The sequence below is a fragment of the Galeopterus variegatus genome, unplaced genomic scaffold (assembly GCF_000696425.1).
Source record: "Galeopterus variegatus unplaced genomic scaffold, G_variegatus-3.0.2 Scaffold8410, whole genome shotgun sequence".
NCBI classification, from domain to species: Eukaryota; Metazoa; Chordata; class Mammalia; order Dermoptera; family Cynocephalidae; genus Galeopterus; species Galeopterus variegatus.
Genome location: NW_007734521.1, coordinates 71011 through 86217, shown reverse-complemented (window position 1 = coordinate 86217; position 15207 = coordinate 71011). Strand labels below are relative to the sequence as shown.

Sequence of the window (15207 nt, the reverse complement as noted above, 5' to 3'; positions counted from 1 at the left end):
AAAAAGCGCTAGGGTCAGGAAACAAGCTCTCAATGGGTTAGAGGACAGTTAAGAGTGTGGGTATTTAAGTTAGCAAGCTAAACTCACAGGAAGCAGTGGTCAGGGAGTGAGAGACTTTAGAGGCCTAGATTTTTGAGATAATGAAAAGACTGTTGCTTTGAGAAGGACAAGGTTGACAAGGACAAGAAAATGAGCAACAGGTTGGATTTTCAAAAAGTAACCTTTCTGTGGAGAAGAAAATGAGCCAGATGCCAATATTATCAGGAAGGAGTTGTGATGGAAGTCAATGCACCATGGTGACCAGGGGGCACTAGTGGCAACTAAAAGTCTCACAACTTGGACTTTCAAGGTGCTGAGGTTTTTGAAGGAAGAAGAAGGGGAATGGTTTGGAAGCAGCAGTAAGAAACAAAGAAACCTCTGCCCAACATCCTCCAGGTCTTGAAGACTGTGAAGATGTGGGAATGTGGGTGAACACCCTCCACTACAGAAGGCAGCAGGGGAAGCAGTGTCTTTAGAATCAAGTTTTACTTACAATAAGAAGGTGAAAAGTTAAGAGGGGATGTCACTGAAGGGATAATCAATATGTCAACAGTGCCATTCTATCTCCCATAGCATCTGGGAAATGTTGGTATGAATTATCAATTAATATTTACTCAGCATCAACAGGCCATAATGCTACACAGTACTAGAGCAGGCTTTCAGTTATTTTGTTTTCTCATTTCAATCACCACTGGTAGTGAGTTGGAGAAACACTAAAAACGATGTTTTAAATTTCAAAAGAAAAGGACATAATTTTACAGGAAAATTTAAAGGAAACTTTAAGTTCAATTTAGAAGCTTCATTGAGCCTTTTCTTGAGGAAGTTAAGACCACATTTTAGAGCACTAAATTCTATAGTTGTGGTTTCTTCCTCTCACATGTATCTCACATTTCTCTGAACTCCTAGAGCACTGAAAAGGCTTTGTGCGACTCATGTGCCATAACAAAATACCACCTTATATGCAGGGGTTTTACTTTTTCATGTTAGTTTCCACTCTCTGACTATATGTATCATATAATTCTATGGCAGAGACAAACTGTCTACAGTAACAAAGTGTTATTTGTCACTCAACTGGGGTTTTTCAAAATACTTTGAAATTATTTTAACTATTCCTAGAGAGAAACCTTTACATGAGATACAAAGAAAGCAAAGTTCTTTCTTAAGCCAAAAGAATGTGCTGAAACAAAAAAATAATAAACAAATCCTGCATTTTACCTCGATAGTAGGCCTTTGTTATCGCATCAAACTCCTCTTGACCTGCAGTGTCCCATAACATTAGTCTGACATCTTCATCATTAACTCTGAAACAAGAGATGAATTTATTTCATATGTAAAGGGAAATATTTTTGGTAATATACCTTTATATATATTTTTATTTTTCAGATCTGGAGGTATTAAAACTATACTGCTGGTTTCACTCTGAAAAGGTCCGAGTAAAGGGTGAAAGACATTCCCCCAAATTTATACCTTTACACATGATCTGGATTTACCTGCCTTCTTCCTTTTTTTTGACAACAGTCACAGACAGTGGTAGCTCTAAGACTATGAGTATAGGGAAAGGAGAATTCCTTTAGGTCAGTGCTTATTCTTCTACCCTACACCATTTTAATGGATTCTGGTGCCCTACTGATAGAATAAGGATAAGAAACGAAAGAAGCAGCTTACCTGCTTGGCTGCCCTTTAGCTCAAAATTTATTTTATTTTGTCACATAGCCTATTCTAGTTATTCACAGTAGTTATGTTCTATAACATATGGCACTGTGAACACTGAATTAGCACATACTGAACCAGTGCTTCTAGGGTTAAGCAGTCCTGAGAATGCCTGGTTACATTTTTGTCAACTGATCAATGTATAACCTTATTTTACAGACATTTCTATTTAAAGACACCTTATTAATATATATTGTTAATTCATTAACACTGAAATCATAATCTCACTGAACTCATAACCAACAGCACTACAGACAAACAACACCATATCTGGTGTTTGAAAAAGCTTACCAAACATGTGTTTTTTCTCCAAAAGGCACATCACAGTCTTCTTGTGCTTAGGAACAACTAGACAGCACTTCAAGCATTATACTTGGGGTACATTTTAAACAGCAAAATCACCAACGAAAAGTACAAGAGGTGAAAAATGTGGTACTAAACAGAACATGAAAAGGACACATTTACTGTATGAGGGACGAAACAAGAAGGAAGAATATTGCCCTATTTGATCTCAGCTGGGAAACTGCATATTTGGCAACTCAAATTTTTCCTGCTCTGGGCATATCTACAGATGACCACAAAGACACTAAGACTACTGATTCTGAGATACAAATAAATTTTAGCAAGAAAGTGAATCTGCAAATACAGAATCCATGAACAATGAGGATCAACTATATATCTAATACATTAATTTGGTTTCAGGCAATAAGTATAAAAAATAAACATCATCAAAACTTAAAATGAGTTCTCTTAAAGTATGTTCTGAGAAAGGAAGCAAATATGGAAGTATTTTTAAAAAGATAGTAACACAATACAGAATAGCAATTAAACAACTGGGCTGGCCAGTTAACTCAGTTGGTTACAGTACAGTGTTATAATACTAAGGTCAAAGGTTCAGAACCCTGTAACAGCCAGCTGACAAAAGAAAAAAAGAAAATTAATCTTTAAAATGATGAATATAATTATCTTCGATATTAATGTCTGGGCCAGTAAGTCAGACTTGTTTAATGTTGCTCATTTTTGTAATACATTTTAGTTTGTCTCCTGCAATTAAAAATATCCTTAAAAGTTCTCAGGACTAATAGCAAAACTTTCTGATGTGTTTTGCATTCCAACTGGATTTTCTGAAGTAGGATTTCATTTTCACAGGTGTAGTTTATCCATCCAAACCTGTTTTCTCTTATTTCTTTAGAATAAAAGCAAATTATTTTTATTTTTTACTGAAACGTAATTGATTGTACATATCTGTTGGGTACAGTTTTAACTATCAATACCTGTGTAAAAGCAAATTATCAATTCTCTAACTTCTATACAGTCTTGCCCAGTTTAAAAAAATGTCATTCTAAACAAAAATATCCCACAATATAAGAGATGAAAATTTTACTCTGAAGGAATAGTAACTTTCCTTTCAAATAAAAGAGCAGATGGAAATCTCATTAGTCAAGCATCAGTTTGTGTTTAAGAAGTGCCCTAGGTGTCATGAACAAATATAAAACAGATATAAGGTAGGAAAAAAGGGGAGAAAGGCAATAGAGGAAAAAAGAAAAAAAATGAGAGAAGAAAAAAAAGATGAAAGAAAAAAAGACAGAAGGATAATGACACATATGGTAACAAGCATTGAAAACCACCATCAACTGTTGCCTGAGCCACTGCGACAGCTGTCTAACCTTGGCCTGTTCTGTAACTAATGAAAGTCTTGGACATAGTTCACAAATCAAAAGCAAAGGGATAAAATGACCAAGTACATACTGAATTTGTCGCTCCAAAAAATCAACTCCAATGGTTTTCTTGTAGTCTTTTGTAAAGATGCCTTTGCAGTATCGCTGAATCATACTTGATTTTCCAACTGCTCCATTCCCTACAACCACCATCTTGATGGCCACTTCCATGTCTTCCTCCAACATTTTTGGAGGTGAAATAGTTTCTGTACCAACTCTAATCCCAGGTGATCAGATCTTCTCTCTCAAATCTGTGGTTTAAAATAAAATTATTTTTTCATGACACAAAAATTATACAAAATAAACTATAATTATTTTATCAAGAAACAGCCATACTGCCTTGCAAGAATTTATTTCCATGACTAAGCCCCTTTTCCCACTCCTTTTAGAGAATATAAATTCTTTGAAAGGTGAAACAGTAACATCATTCATTTTTGGATCCTTATCAATAGCGCAATGCGTGACATTCATGTTTCAATAAATGCCTAGATATACATAGTTCTCTTTCATAGCAACAAAGAGTATGGGCATTGGAGTTGAGGCCTGATTTAACGCTGCCTTAACTAATTCTGTCTCTAAGTTCTTACTTATCCTCTTTAAGCTTCAGTTTCCTGGCAATAATATCTACCTCGCAGGGCTGTTGACCAATGATAGATATAAAGCACTCAGCATAATGAAAGTTAAGTATTCACAAATTAATAGTTTCATTTAACATAATAGATCCCCCATATTTTACCACCAAATAGGTCACAAATACAAAATCTAAGGAAACTGCTTTTCAACCTTACAGGTAACAATTAATGTCCCTAGAAAAGCACCCAAAAGAAAGGTTTTGTAAAATAATGTATAACCATGTGTCAGCACTGGGCTCTCAGTTACACTGCTTTGTGTGTTCAGGTTACAATGAATCCTGTACAAATAATCTTCTAACCACACATTCCTTCTTTAGTTTCAGACAGGTTATAGTTACTCATATAATGATAGTAACAGAATGTACACTGTTTGTATTCTAGACTGAAAAGAACAGAAAGTAAATTTCTTCATATTTCTTCTTAAAATTACTAGTTAGGCTCCTGCCCTTTAGCTATTATATTCCACCCACCTTAAATGAAAATCCACCTCTACAACCACTACACAAAGCCAGTCTGAAATATGAAAAACACTCCTTCATTTATCCCTAATAGAATCTCAACAATTGTCCCTGGAACTTCACAAACTTGCATGATCATAAGAATCATCTAGGAGCACTTGCTAACGTATAGGTGCTGGGTCTCCATCTCAGACATAATTAATCAGAAATCTCGAGGAGTGGCCTTGGAATCTGGTTTTTAAAACACACACAGGAGCACTTGCTAACGTATAGGTGCTGGGTCTCCATCTCAGACATAATTAATCAGAAATCTTGAGGAGTGGCCTTGGAATCTGGTTTTTAAAACACACACAGATGGGCCGGCCCGGTGGCGCACTGCGTAAGTGCGCCGCTTGGGAAGTGCGGCGGCGCTCCCGCCCGAGGGTTTGGATCCCACATACAGACCGGTTCCTGCTCACTGGCTGAGCCAGGTGCGGGAGCAACGCCGAGGGTTGCAATCCCATTGCCGGTCCCTGGTCCGGTACGGGGGTAACACTGAGGGTTGCGATCCGTTGCCGGACACAGAAAAAGACAAAAACAAAAAAAAAAAAAAAAAAACACACACAGAAATGGCGCTGCTCAGCCCTCCCTTCAAGAGAGGTGCTAGTTGGCAGTCTCCAGCGGCCAAACCTTCAGGACATGTTGCACTGCCCACTCCTATTGAGGCCACACTCACCCAAGGTGAAGACTGAACAGGCAGGGTTACTAAAGTCAGGCCAATTCTGCCCAACAAGGATTCCTCTTTCCTCTGAGGCTCCCCATCAAACTGGCCAAGATATTCTTAAAGCTCTTTCCACCCAATCTGCCTTTCTCCTTTCACAGGTGTCAAAATGGCACAGCAGTCTGAAGGCTTTCCTCTTTACCCTTCGCAGGCACTTCCCCCACTAAATGTCTTGCACATAAAATTCTACCTTGACATTTGCTTCCTGGAGGACCCAGATGGGCATACACTCAAAGTGATTTTATTTATGTATTCATTTATTTTTTATTCTTTTTTGTTGTTGTTGTTGGAACATAGTTGATTCTACATATCTGTGGGGCACAGCACTGAATATCTATACCTGTGTGCAATATGTGATGTTCCAATCAGGATAATTAGTATATTCAACATTATACAATGTAACCAATTTTTGTGGCCCTTTACCCACCCTCCCCTGCTCCCCCTTTCCCACCTCAGATAACCTCGGTTCTGTTCTGTTCCTTTGAAAGTTCCTTTCCTTCCCTTCCTAGCTCCCCCTTATAAGTGAGGACATGTGGTATTTCTCTTGCTGTGCCTGGCTTATTTCACTTAACAATTTTCCCTAAGTTCATCCATGTTGCTGCAAATGGCAGTATTTCATTCTTTTTTATGGCAGAGTAGCATTGCATTGTGTACATATACCACATTTTCCTTATCCAGTCATCCATCAGTGGACATTTAGGTTGGTTCCAACTCTTGACTATTGTAAATAGAGCTGCAAGAAACATGGGAGTGCAGGTACTCCTTCGACATGATGATTTCCATTCCTTTGGGTATATACTCAGCAGTGGAATTGCTGGATCCTATGGTAGTTCTATCTCTAGTTGTTTTGAGGAAACTCCACACTGTTTTCCATAATGGCTGCACTAATTTACACTCTTACCAACAATGCAGAAAGGTTCCACAAATTGGAAGCCTTGCAACTATATAGGTGGGTATATATACCAACCCTCCCTTTCCTTTATTTTATAGCTGTTACACATATTACATTTACATATACACACACACACACACATATATATATAAACATATATATACATGTACCCAACTGATTTTATAACCAGGTAAATGCTAGAACCATTACCCTAGGTTACTTTAGGCTAGTGGTCTCAACCTTGGCTACACACTGGAATCATCTACAGAACTTTAAAAAACACTGGTGCCTGAATTCTGTCCTCTGAGTATATGATTTAAATGGTCTAGGGTACAGCCTGAACATCAAGTACCACCACCCTACTACCCTACACAAAGGTTTCGTCTTTAGGACACTTAGAGTCAAATCTAAAATACTCTCCATGATCTGACCCTTGTTCATCCAGGTGTATCTCACACTAGTTCAGTTCTTAGAAAGCAACTTCCTCTTCCTTCTCTCTACCTAAACAATTCTTTACCCCAGAAGATTGTGAAATTCAAAAAAAGCAACAACAAAAAACTTATTCTATTTTACACTTTCAAAAATACACACTTCAAGTACAGACATCTTTTAGGGCAGCAAAATTACTCTGTATGTAGTGTATCTGTATAGATACACTATAATGATGGGTACATGTCATTTTACATATGTCCAAACCCACAGGATATACAATACTCAGAATAAACTTTAATGTAAACTATGAGCTTGGAGTGATTGTGATATGTCAATGTAGGTTCATCAGTTGTAGTACAAGGACCCTTCTGATGAAGGGAGAATGAGGGAGAGTAGGCACGTGTTGGAGCATGGGGTATATGGGAAATCTCTGTACCTTCCTCTTAATTTTGCTGAGAACCTAAAACTGGACTAAAAATAAAGTAGTTAATAAAAAAAATTAAAAATAAAAACATATACTTCAGAGACTTTTGCTTCTGGGAAGATGGAGTAGACATATTTTTCCCTATTCCTTCCTCTAAGTATAACTAAAAATTGTGGACTTATATATAAAATAAACATTAGACTCTGAAAAGTAGAAAGAAGGAAGACTGGATAAAGAACATAGGACACAAGGAAAAACATGGTATTGAGCTTTCCTTGAGTTCTTTTTACCTCATATATCCCAGACTGGATTACGGAGAAGCCAGTAACCAGGGAATACCAACAAAAAAACACCAAAACAAAGGCCTACTCTCTTGAGCCAAAGGCTGAGGAAAGGGAAAGCCTACCAAGTAGCAAGGCAGAAAACACATCCTTGTGAGGGCCATAATGATGCACCCCATCTTCCTCTAAGGAGTAGTGTTAGAGAAAACCCACTGGGAAGCCAGGACTTTTATCCCCATTGGGAGGTAATGAAGGTACCCCACTAACACCACCACATTATTACTCATAATCATATAGGTAGACTGGACTTCCACCCCGTCCGACAGTTCAGAGTCATCTTCCCCCCAACTTTACCTCCCCTTCCTTGCTAAGGCAGTGTTAGAGAAAGCCTATTAGAAAACCAGAACTTTCATCATCTCTCAGTGGCAATAAGGCCATCCTCCCATCCCTGCAGCCTTGGTGGGGACCACAGGAGGAACAGTAACAAGATGCTGTTCCTCCTCCCAGCCAGAGTGGTAGTAGCAGGGGCCTAGTGGACCCATCATGTCCAGTAGTAAAAAGAGCCCCTTCTACTCTCTGTTTCAATGGAGGATAAGTTGGAAACCTGGAGTTTTAGCCCCTCCCGGTAGCAAGGACATAGCCACCCTGCTTCTGTTTGGAGCACTGTCAGAGGAAGCAAGGCTCAGAAAGAAAGTTTAAATGAGATCCAGAGAACATAACATAATACCCCCAAATGTCCTGATTTCCAGCAAAAATCATTCAGCACATCAAGAACCAGGAAGATCTTAACCTGAATGTAAGACAATCAACAGATACCAGCAGGGAGATGACAGACATTAGAATTACCTAACAAGTATTTTAAAAAATAAAAACAGTTAGCTGGCAGTAAATGAGCAATTATGGACACACTTGAAACAAATGCAAAAAATAAAGTCTCATCAAAGAAAGAGAAAATATAAAAACAGAACAAAATGGAAAGTTTAGAACTGAACATTATAATAACAAAAATAAAAAACTCAATGGATAGGCTCAACAGCAGAACAGAGGGTACAGAGGGAAGAATTAGTACACTTGAACACAGAATAATATACACTTCTCAACCTGAACAACAAAATGCAAACAGACTGGGCAAAAAAGACAGAGCCTCGGGGACCTGTGGAACTAAACAAAAAAAATCTAATATTTATGTCCTCAGAGTTCCAGAAGGAGAGGAGAAAAAGGATGGGGCTGAAAAAGCATTTCAAAAAAGAATGGCTAAAAATGTCCCAAATTTGGGAAAAACGTAAAGCCACAGATTCAAGAAGCTGAGTGAATCTCAAACAGGACAAACCTAATAAAATCCAGATCAAGGCCCATTATAATCAAACTTCTTTTTTTTTTTTTTGAGACTGGCCACACTGCGCTCAGCCAGTGAGCGCACTGGCCATCCCCATAGGATCCGAACCCGCAGCGGGAGCGCTGCTGCGCTCCCAGCGCCGCACTCTCCCGAGTGCGCCACGGGCTCGGCCCATAATCAAACTTCTAAAAACTAAAGACAAAGATAACATTTTGAAAGCAGCTAGAGAAAAAGGATGCATTACCTACAGAGGAAAAATAATTTGAAAGACAGTAAGTTTCTCATCAGAAACCATGGAGGCCAGAAGGAAATGACACATCATTTTTTGAGTATTGAAGAAAAAGAACCCAAAATTATATATCCAGTGAAAAGTCCTTCAGGAATAAAAAGGAAATCAAGCCCATCTCCAGTGAAGGAAAACTAAAAGCACTGTTGAAAGCAGACCTATACAAAAGAACAGCTAATGAAAATTCTCAAAACAGAAAGATTTTTTTAAAAAAATGAAGTGGAATATCAGTACAAAAGAAAGAACATGGTAAGAGCAAAAATAACGGTAAATGCAACAGATATCCCTTTTTCTCTTGAGTGTTCTAAATTATGTCTGACGCTTGAAGCAAAAATTATAAAACTGTCCAATGTGCTGTTCAATATATGTAGAGAAAATATTTAAGACAATTAATTATAAATGAAGGAGGATAAAAAGATGTAAAGGAAGATAAAGGTTCCACACTTCACTTGAACTGGTAAAATACTGACTCCAATAGACTGTGATAAATTACATACATAATGTAATACCCAGAGCAACCACTAAAAAAGTTATACAAGGAGATACACTCAAAAACATTACAAATAAATCAAAACTAAATTCCAAAAAGACAATAAAATCGTAAGAATCTAATTGACATTTGTATATAGAACTGTCCACATAACAGTAGCAGAATGTATGAGGATACTTCAAAAGGTTCATGGAAAGATTGAATTGAAAGATAATATGAATCATTCCATGAACTTTTTGAAGAGATCTTATGCTTCCTTTCAAGCACCCACTGAACATATACCAAGACAGAATGTATTCTGGGCCATAAAACCTCAACAACCACCTCAACAAGCTTAAAATAATGGAAATCATAGAGAGTGTGTTCACTGACCACAATAGAACCAAACTGGAAATCAGTAATAAAAAGACAACAGGAAAATTTCCAGACATTTGGAAACTAAAAGCACACACTTCTAAACAGTCAGTGGGGTCAAGAGAAGAAATAGATAGATAGACAGACGATAGATAGATAGATAGATAGATAGATAGATAGATAGATAGATAGATAGATAGATAGATAGATAGATATAGATAGATAGATGGATGGATGAATGAATAAATAAAAATAAATAAATTGAATGAAAATAAAAACATGAAAATTTGTGGGACATAGCTAAAGCAGTGCCAAAAGGGAAAATTCAGATCACTAAATGCTTACCTTACAAAAGAGAAAAAATCTCAAATCAATAATCTAAGCTCCCACATTAAGAAAGGAATTGAAAAGCATAAACTACCACAACTCACTGAATATGGAATTGATTATTTGAATAGTCCTATAACTATTATTATTATGTACTATATTATATTATTATCATAGACTATTATTTGTAACTTAAAAACTCAAAAAGAAATCTCCAGGCTAAAAAGAAAAAAAGAAAAAGAAGTCTCCAGGCTCAGGTAGTTTCACTGGATAATTGTACCAAATGTTTAAAGAATTAACACCAATGTACACAATCTCTTCCAGAACAGAGAAGAGAAGTAAACACTTCCCAACTCATTTTATGAAGCCAGCATTATCTTGACACCAAAACCAAACAGACAGTACCCCTGCCCCCCGCAAAACCTAGACAAATAGCCCTACGTGAACACAGATGCAAAAATCCTCAGCAAAATATTAATAAATTGAATTCAGCAATATTTAAAAGAACAGTACACCACAAACAAGTAGACTTTATTCTGGGAACACGAGGCTGGCTAAATATTTGAAAATTAACCAATGTAATCCACCACATTAACAGACTCAAAAAGAAAAACTGTACTGCAACAGCAATTGATGCAGAGAAAATATCTGACAAAATTCGACCTCTTTTTGTGAGAAAAACTCTCAGCAAACTAGAAAGAGAATGAGACTTCTTCAACCTGACAAAAGATATCTATCCCCATACCAGCCAGCTGCCAAAAAAAAAGGCATCTATTACATAAAAGCTATAGTTAACATCACACTTAATTCTGAAGGACTGATTACTTACTTTCTCTGTAGATTGGGAACAAGGAAAGAATGTCCACTCTTACTGATCCTATTCATCATACACGAAGACCTAGCCAGTGCAATGGGCAACAAAAATAAATAAAACACTTACAGATTGGGAAATAAATAAATAAAACTCTCTCTATTCTCAAATGACATGATGGTCTCTGTAGAAAAATCCAAGGAATCTACCAAAAAAGGAAAAAAAAAAAAAACCCAAAACAAAAACAACTCTGGAACTAATAAGTGAGTTTAGCAAAGTCACAGGTCACAAGATACACAGGTGACATAAAATTCAATTGTTGTTCTATATAGTAATTATGTACAATTTGAACCAAAATTTTTAAAAATGAGATTTACAATAGTTCCAAAACAATTAAATACTTAGGTATAAATATAGCAAAACATGTATACAAGATCTTATGCTGAAAACTACAAAATGCTAATAAAACAAATCAAAGACCTAAATAAATGGAAAGACATATCATCTTAATGGACTGGAAGACTCAACAAAGTAAAAATTGCAATTTTCTCCAAATTAATCTATCGGTTGAATTCAATTCCAATCAAAGTACCAACAAGACTTTTTGTATAGACAAGCTGATTCTAAACTTTATATGGAAAGGCACAGGAACTGGAATAGCTAAAACAATGCTGAAAAAGAATAAGATTAGAGGACAACATACCACCCAATTTTAAGACACTATAAAGCTAAATTGATCAAGAAAGTGTGATATTGGCAAAGGAAAAGATATATAAATGAATGGAACAGAACAGAGGGCCCAAAATAGAACAACACAAATACAGCCAATTCATTTTTGACAAAGGTGCAAAAGCACTTCAACGGAGAAAAGACAGTCTTTTCAACAAATGGTGATGAAACAATTGGACATCCACATGCAAATAAGTAAACCTTCATCTAAACTTCATACACAATTACTCAAAAATGAATCACAGATTTAAATGTAAAACTATAACTTTTAGAATAAAATTTTTAGAAAGAGAAAATCTTCTTGGGCTGGGATTAGGAAAAGGGTTCTTAGACATAATACCAAAAGATACACAAAAGGAAACATTGATAAACTGGACTTCTTCAAAATTAAAAGCATTTGCTCTCTGAAAGACACTTAAGAGAATGAAAAGACAAGCTACAGAAAGGGAGAAAATATTTGCAAAACACATATCTGACTTATAATTTGTATACAGAACATATTTAAAAACCCTCAAAGCTCAACATAAGGAAATAAAAAACCTGATTAAGAAATGGGAAAAAGGGCCGGCCCGGTGGCGCACTCGGTAGAGTGTGGCGCTTGGGAGCATGGTGGCGCTCCCGCCAAGGGTTCGGACCCCATATAGAGACCGGTCCGCTCACTGGTTGAGTGCGGGGCGGGCGCGACACCGAGGGTTGCGATCCCGTTGCCGGTCACGAAAAAAGACAAAAAGGAAAAAAAAAAAAAAAGAAATGGGAAAAAGATTTGGCCAGATACTTCACTAAAGAGTAAGTATGTCAAATGAACACAAGAAAAGATATTCAACATCTTTGGCCATTAGTAAAAGGCATATTAAAACCACTGTAACATATCACTACACACCTATTAGAATGGCTAAATTTTAAAATACTGACAATAACAAGTGCTGAGGAAGATGTGGAGCAACTGGAACTCTCACACGTTGCTAGTGGGAATGCAAAATGATACAGCCACTCTGGACAAACTGTTTGACAGTTTTTTAAAAGTTAAACATACATTTACATATGACCCTGCAATCCCACTCCTAGCAACACCCTAGAGAAATGAAAACTTGTGTTCACACACAAAAACCTGTACATATTTATAGCAGCTCTATTCATAATCACCTAAAATTGAAAATAACCTAAATGTCCTTCAATGAGTGGATGTGTAAACAAACTGTGGCACATCCAATCTAATGAAATACTACCCAGCAAAAAAAAAAAAGTCCATACGTGAAACAACTTCAAGGAATCTCAACAGCATTATGCTAAGTGAAAGAAGCCAGTATCCAAAAGTTACAAAGAATTATGATTGCATTAATACGACTTTCTGAAAAAAGATCAATAATTACCAGGGGTTAGGGATAAGGGGTGTGATATAAAAAGGGACAGCATGAGTTTTTGGGGGGTGATAGAACTGTTCTATACACTGATTGTACCAGCGGTTACAGGAATCTAAAATTCACAGAACTGTACACCTTAAAAAAAAGGTCAATTTTACCATAGGATAACTTAAAAAATAATAAAATTTAAAGAAAGAAGTGAAATCAGATTTTGACACAGGCAGTCTGATTGTGATTCTCAGGCACTACTCTATAGACTTAAAGCACTATAACGAAACAATTAAATTCTTAGAAAATAGGCATAATTCTGAATAATTAAAGCCTTGACAGTAATAGTTTATATAAACACCCTTTCCCACAAACTTAATTTTTAAATTTTGCCAACCAATGCAGTCTAAATTAGAAAAGGAAAGTTCGAGTTAACTCACTGATCGAAAGGGTTTTCTTAATAGCCTGTACTTAAATACAGGTATGATTATATATGTAAAAATACTGAGAAACTTCTTAGGGTCAATGTAAGGAGTTATATAAAACCTAGAGAAGCAAATGGCCCTTTTCAGACCCTACTACTACTTCACTAGCTCCTGATAATGAAGTTCTAACTCGCTCATATGCTCTCAGGTTCTTATTCCTGGGAACTGCCGAAAGCTCCTCTGATCTCCGAGTAAAGTGGCAGCCAGTGTCAATGAAATAGTGCAGCCTGGCTCATTCATATTCCAGCAGTCTCTGAGCGAGAAACTAGGGAAGGGTGGGGCGGCGCGTAAGGAGGGGCTCCACTGCAGGGAGAAGAGGGCTCGAAAAGCCAGGGTACGGCTTGGGACCTTATTCCCCTCCAAACTTAACCCGGGCACTTAACGCCCCTTGCCGGCGTCTCGCCCGGCCTGGGTCGCCCCTTCCCCATCTTGGGCTGGGTGAGGGCAAAAAGCCGGACGCTCCGCCAGGCTGGGGGCGCAGCGCCTCGCCCCGCTCCACCACGCTCTTTCCCGCCCACGGGGCAATTCCAGTGACCAACACCCAGAGAGACCGGACCGCTGGAGCTGGGAGGGGGCGCCAGGCAGGCACTGCCGCCCACCTCCTCCGGCTCGAACTTGGGCTCTGTGCTCAGGGGCAGGCGGGCGGGTGCTGAGAGGTCCGGCCGGGGAATGGGATCCTGGGCCTGGAGGCCCCTGCCCCGACACCCCTCTCCACTCCCCAGAGTAAGGTACATCCCGGGACCCCGGGGAGAAGCGAGTCCTTACCCAGCGGGGCGGAAGAAACCACCAGCCCCGGGAGAAGGCGGGTGAGCGCAGCACCGCTGCCCCGGAGCGCGAGCCGCTACTCACCGACCCCCGCCTGGCGCGGACCCGCCGCCCAGCGCGACCAGCAGCTGCTCCTGGTCGCGGCGCAACAGCTGCCGCCGCCTTTCTCCTTCTGCGCCGGCTCCTCCGGCAGGGCCGCCTGGCTGGCTCGCGCCCTCTTTCACTCTTTTAGGGTTGATTATGGTTTTTTTTTTTAACGAACTTTGTTGGTAGCCAGGGCTCAGAATGAACAGCTCAGCAGTAGCTCTGCCGGGGGTGGCGGGGCGCGGGAGACTCGACTCCCCTCAGCGGTGGACCCGCCGGGCTGCGGAGCATGCGCTGGGCTCCGTCTGCGCATGCTCCGCGCCGCTGCGGTGCCCCCGCCCCGCTTCTGTTCTGGCTGGTCGCGGACCCGGCGGCTCCTCCGGGTTCCCGGCCCAACTGGAGAATCCCGGGTGCGCAGTGGGGAGGCCAGAGGCGAGCTGGATCTCCTGGATCGTGGACTCTAGGAAAGAGAAATCTGCCGACGCAGTCCACATAAGTTTCGCCTACACAGTGATCAGACTTCCAGAGTCCTCAAAGAACTTACCCCGCCTCAGACGCACACTTTATTTTCTTGACCGGATGACGTCTTGAGTGGCAGAGTGACCAAAAATGTCGAGCAAAGTCGAAAACGCACTCACACAGCTCACAAGATTTGGCTGGACAAAGTAGAAAGCCTGAGATGGTTAATAATTTAGAGAACCCAACAAAAAAACTAAAAGGTCCCCAAAAAAGCAATCTCAACTTTGCTTCAGTTTTGATATTTCAAAATAAAATAGAAGTAAAAACAAAAAAACTGAAAAATATCAAGCATTGGCAGGTATGTGAAGTAACTGAAATCTGCCCTG

At 39.0% G+C, this 15207-nt stretch overlaps 1 long non-coding RNA gene across 3 annotated transcripts; it reads right to left on the bottom strand.

Moving 5' to 3' along the window:
• Window positions 1-1184: 1184 nt before the first annotated feature.
• On the bottom strand, window positions 1185-14625 carry LOC103608431. Of its 3 annotated transcripts, XR_552056.1 has the most exons (4): window positions 13654-13776; window positions 12630-12637; window positions 3499-3718; window positions 1185-1340 (listed from the first exon to the last, which is right to left on the bottom strand). It is a non-coding gene; the product is annotated as an uncharacterized LOC103608431 (long non-coding RNA). The 3 variants fall into 3 exon arrangements; XR_552055.1 differs by lacking the exons at window positions 12630-12637; window positions 13654-13776 and adding an exon at window positions 14070-14625; XR_552054.1 differs by lacking the exons at window positions 12630-12637; window positions 13654-13776 and adding an exon at window positions 14279-14512 and having other exon boundaries at window positions 1265-1340.
• Window positions 14626-15207: the final 582 nt, after the last annotated feature.